We start from the raw sequence: 5,355 nt of genomic DNA, 5'->3' as shown, positions 1-5,355 counted from the left end.
CCTGTCCTCATCACCACCCACACCTGTGTTAATGGAGCAATCACTGAAACCATGTTAGCTGGTCCTTTTAAGGCAGGGCTGCAATTATGCTGAAATGTGTTTTGGGGGATAACGTTCATTCTGGAGTATATGCAAAATGCCGTTATAAAAACTGAAGCAGTATACTTTGTAAATATTAACATTTGAAACATTCTCAAAACTTTTGGCCATGACTGTAGTTATTACACAAAGCAATAATATTCAACAGGTTGTTAATTTAAATCTAAGGCCTTAGGTCACATTACAACACAGAGCTGTTTGTCATTTAATACAGTGTTAAAATGCACATTTAGGGGACATCTATTTCACTGTTTTACATAATTGAAAATTAAACTTCAATTGCTTTATAAAGTTTAAATCTAAATAAATTTTTATTTTCTTTAAAAACAATGGATCCAATAGGATCCCTACTTTATTTTATCATTCTGCTTCATTCTATATCTATTCTCCTATTCTGCAGAATCTGTTAGTTCAATCTCTAATGTTCTGCTTTCTCTGCTTTTTCTCATATTAGCTTTACATCCTCAGTTCCTATTTGGCTGTGACTCCATCCTGTTTCTCTGACTGTGACTGGCTGGATGTGCTCTCTTCGTCCTCTGGCATGGGAGCTGGCTCGGAGCTCGTCTGCCTGGCTGAGTGTTTTCTGGAAGGGGCCGCCTTTTACAGCTGCTTTTTGTATGCCTGCTTCCGTCTCCTTGAACCCCAGTCTGCCTCAGCAAATAGCCGCTCACACTGAGCCTGGTTCTGCTGGAGGTTTCTTCCTGTTAAAAGAAGTTTTTCCTCTCCACTGTTGCTAGAAGCATGCTTAGTGTGAGGGATTGCTGAAGAGTCAATGAGTCGATGCAATCAACTGGTTTTCCTTAGACAACTTTGAATCAATGACAACTTTGAATCAATCTAACTGGATGATCTGGTGAATTGAAAAGTGTATTGAGATTACATGTGATGTGAATTGGAGCTATAGAAACAAACTGAATTGAATTGGATATCATAGGGCCAAGAAAAAAAGTAAAATATCTTAAACTAATCTGCCTTTAGTTTTATAAGAGTAAGGCAAGATAAGTTTTAAGGTTTTTTTTTCTTCAGTTAGATGGTAAATGAAACAGGAGATGGTTTAGCATTATAGAGAAACTATTAGGACATTTAGAAAGGTTACGACGAGGAACAACTAAATTGATAGTTAATAATAGTTAATAACCTGAAAAATCCAACATCTATGAAGGTCAGAACATTTTTATATGGGAGGAGATTTAAACAGATAAGAAGTTTAAAACATCAAACAGTCTAACTAGTATTATAAACTATGGACTGTGAAAAAGACAAAATGGTAGCTTGCTATGGAGTCAGCGATATATCAATATCCAACATTGATTTGTACAGGAATTGCTGTTATCTTCAGCCCGAAGAGATGAAACTGTTTAACAAAAACAGCAACATGGCGATCAACTACTGTAATAAAAAAGCAACATAAAATAATTTAAAACAGGCGGATCGTTGGCCTTTACCTTTTAGGAAAACCGGATCTAAACTTTTAAAAACACCCAGAATCGGTACCGGGAATGTTATTATGGCGTTTTAGGCTTACTATAAAACTACTTTTCTACTTTAATTTAAAGAGCAATCGCTAAATTAAGCATTACTAATCCATCCACAAACTAAAACAAACAAAAACAAAGACTGAGTCCAGCTCGGACCTAAAGGAGGAAACACTAGAAGTGAGCCAGACAGTCGGAACAACACGGAGCTAGTTTCGGTAGCAACGGAATGATACGCACCAAAAATCACTTAGCAAGTTAGTTGGTTATCCTGGATTTTAGGTATCAGTTCAAACCACCATTTGACGTCATTCGGCACCTTTTAACCTTCTCCTCGATCATAAATTGGTCTCTTCACCAACTTCCAGGTTCACAAATTACCCTATTTACCTGCTAACATCACTTTAGCTAGCTAGTTAGCTTTTAAAGTTCCAGTCTGCAACAAGTTTTCCATCAAGGGTAACTACGCTTCCGGGAAAGGAATTCAATTTAAAATAATAAAACGGAAGTCCAATGTTTAGACGTTTATTTTGAAATCCTGAAACGGAACTTCTGCTTTCATTTCAGCTAGCTGCAAGAGCTGAAGTTCTTTAGGCAAACAGCTAAGTGAAAGTTAGCTAGTAAACGTTAGCTAGTTAGTCAAAAGCCAAACATGACACAGGAAAGCAGTAGAGTTTTACTTTATTTAGACAGTGAACGCGTGTTGAAGTCCGGGAAACTGACACAAACCGCCTCAATAGAGTATCTACGTGGTCAGTCTTTGTTCGCTTACCTTGATCGAAGGTGCGGTAGCTGCTCGGGCTCTTGTTCTGCTAATGATGGGGGCGGTGATCGCCCTGTCTTTGAACTCAGTAGGACACCTAGCGGCTCCAACCTGTCCTCACATGTTCAGACCTTCAGCCAACCAAACAGGTTACAGAACAAAGGACAGAAGTAAAATCAGTTCAGTAAATAACTTTAACTCTGCTGCATCACATGTTTGATAAATGTTTTAGATACTTAGTTCATTTATCATACCATCCAAAATATTTAAACAAATAAATGCCCTTTTTTTTCCAGAAACGCATAAAAAAGTATCACTTTATTATCATTAGATTCCAGATTTTAATCAAACTGAACAGCTTTATATGGAGCGCCAACACTGACATGATTAAAAATAAGTACAGAAATAAATTCATGCTCAATTAATACAATTAAAAATGTTAAATATAATACATTTATTAATATATTTCAATTTGCTCATTTTATTTATTCACCTTTATAATAATCACCCTATTTGTTTAATGTCATATTTTTCAGCTTTAATATTTAATTTTTATACGAATTTATTTCTGTGTACGCTTTAATGTTGTCTGTTTATTTTTTTTATGTCTGATTTTTACGCTGTTCAGACAAAAATGCTGTGCTCTCTTGGTTTGTTACTGTTGTTCTAGAATCACGCAAATGGACTCAAAAATAACAAGGTGTGCATTTCATATAAAAACAATAAAGTAACCTCAAACCTGTTAAAAGTTAAGCCCAATAAACTTTTATTTTAGTTTGAATGTTTATTTACGCATATTTCAGAAATTATGAAAACTTTTCAAAAATCTTTCCTCATCATACACTAGCTTGTTAGTGCTGTCCTTTTGTCTTATGCTGCAATCATTTAAAAACAACAATATTAATATATTAAACATTTCTTCAAATAATTGCATTTTCCTTTAGTTTGAAGCAGGTAAATGAGATGCTTTGCCTATAGAGCCAGTATTTTTGCCCTTAAAATAAAACAGATATTACACATTTAATAATGCCTTTTGCACCATGTTTCTTCTCACACACTGTTTACATTCTATCACTGCTGCATTTTATGAATGGGAAATGTTCATTTCACTGCTAAGCTGCTGCTCATTTACTGTGTGAAAGCTGTATAAATTAAATTTCCTTTTGTATACACTCGATGTATACAAAATGACAATAAAAGTTGCCTAGTTAATGTATAATATTGATGTGTTTTTCCTATTTTAATCATAAACAATCCTCTTCGACTGGCAAGTTGTCATTCTTAGATGCTCAAAACTTGGTAAACCGATTATTTCAAGAAAAAAATGACTTCCATATATCTAATTTTTTTCAGTGTAGCGCTGGTGGCTTCCAAGCTGTGGATGTAGTTATTACCCCACTGCACAAACATGGCCTATTTTTAAGAAAATAATACATTCTTCTTTCAATTGATATAACAGATATTTTCAAAAAATAAATAAATAAAAAATAGGTGAATAAAATAAGTTTTTAATGATATTTAAATAGGTCCACCACTATGTTGTGGAGCTGGTTACCAGAGTTTATTGCTGTCACAGGCATGGAGCAGCTCAACACTGGTAGGGAGTTTTCATGATAACAGGAGGTTTCAAAACCTATTTGACTGAATTACTAAAAGACAAAAACATTAATATTTTTATGAAAATTGAAAGTAAGATTAACAGGAAAAATTGGAACAAAGTTATTTTGAGACGGATTTTCTATTATTAAATAGTTCTTTAATGACTAGGTTTCTGCAAAGGAAATAAAGCACAAACAAAAACTATTAATTCTACCAATATTCTATATTTTCAAAAATGGTTAAATTCTACCATTAGGTGACCTGCTTTATCTGCAGGTTGTTTACCTGATTTACATTAGCATAATATCCAACAATCTATTCATCTGTTCAGATAAATATAGATCTATATAAATTGTGAACAATGAATTTAAAAGAGGCTAAATGTAGTTGATTTAATGCGATGCTCTGTAATTAGCAGAGCAGCGTGACTAGATTCGATCTTTTCTGAGCAGCTTTTGATTGTCTACCCTTTAAGCATAATTTTTCAAATATTTTTTCATGACTGAAGTTTAAGCTTGGATTTACATCACTGTATATTTCAATAATTGCCTGATTTTATTTATTTATTTTTTTGCTTTGAATAGAAAAGCATAGTTTAAGCGACAAATTAAAAGAAACTAATAATGATAAATGTCAGTTTGAAGTAGCCCTGTGTAGAAGTGGTGATCCATCCCAGCTTAGTGACGCCATCTTCAAACAGCTGAACAGGCCAAAGAGCTGGAGAGTGATGGAAGATCAACTTTATAACATTTTTGGGTTGATTGCAAACATAATGCAGGTAAAACTCATATCCTAAACTAGATTTTAAACATTGTGATTAGGATTAGTATTACTATTAAGAACCTACTAACACTTTCAAAAAGCTTTTTTTTTTTTTAAATCATGATGCTGAAACACCCCGTTTATGGCGAAGTCTTTGATCCAATAAAAAGCTCCAGGACCCAAAACTGAAAACAAATTGTGTCATTTCCAGGCTCACCACTAGAGGGCGTCTGTAGACCATGGATGATGAGTTTTCTTGTTTAATTCTACTTGATTTAAATCTCTTTTCAATTTAGTTCAAAACAATCTTACTTTTAAGTTGAATTTATTGGTTTAAGAATCGTATTCAGATCTCTTAAATGATAAAAAAAAAACTTAAAAGTTTTCTAAACAAATTACATTTGTTGTGATGCATTATATTTAAAGTAAAAGTCTGGTCATATTCAGAATACAAACTTCTGAAAGTACTTTAAATATGAAATTATTACATACTGTTCAATAAATGCTCAGTGTTTTTAATTAAGAGTAATTTTTATGTGAATGTGCTTTACTGGAGGTTTGTGACGTCACGGTGCGGTATCGGCTGTTGATCAAGTCCCAGTGCTGTATCTGGTGTTTGTCACAACGCGCTATTATCCAAGTCATCTTGAAAACATT

General features: G+C 33.7%; 1 protein-coding gene across 3 annotated transcripts in view; it reads right to left on the bottom strand.

Annotated features, from left to right (window-relative positions):
• Nucleotides 1-2,442, bottom strand: part of stk38 (serine/threonine kinase 38) — a 23,670-nt gene extending 21,228 nt beyond the window's left edge. For 2 of the 3 annotated variants that reach the window (XM_015394601.1, XM_015394603.1), the window contains exon 1: nucleotides 1,815-2,021. The gene's annotated coding sequence lies outside the window, so the exon portion shown is untranslated. Of the gene's footprint in view, nucleotides 1-1,814; nucleotides 2,022-2,346 lie in introns of those variants that run through there. The other variant, XM_015394602.1, reaches the window with a different exon arrangement.
• Between the last annotated feature and the right edge of the window lie 2,913 nt (nucleotides 2,443-5,355).

Source organism: Cyprinodon variegatus, unplaced genomic scaffold (assembly GCF_000732505.1).
Source record: "Cyprinodon variegatus isolate N-32 unplaced genomic scaffold, C_variegatus-1.0 Scaffold698, whole genome shotgun sequence".
Taxonomy (NCBI): domain Eukaryota; kingdom Metazoa; phylum Chordata; class Actinopteri; order Cyprinodontiformes; family Cyprinodontidae; genus Cyprinodon; species Cyprinodon variegatus.
The sequence above is the reverse complement of the archived record's forward strand: the minus strand, read 5'-3'. Positions and strand labels throughout refer to the sequence as shown.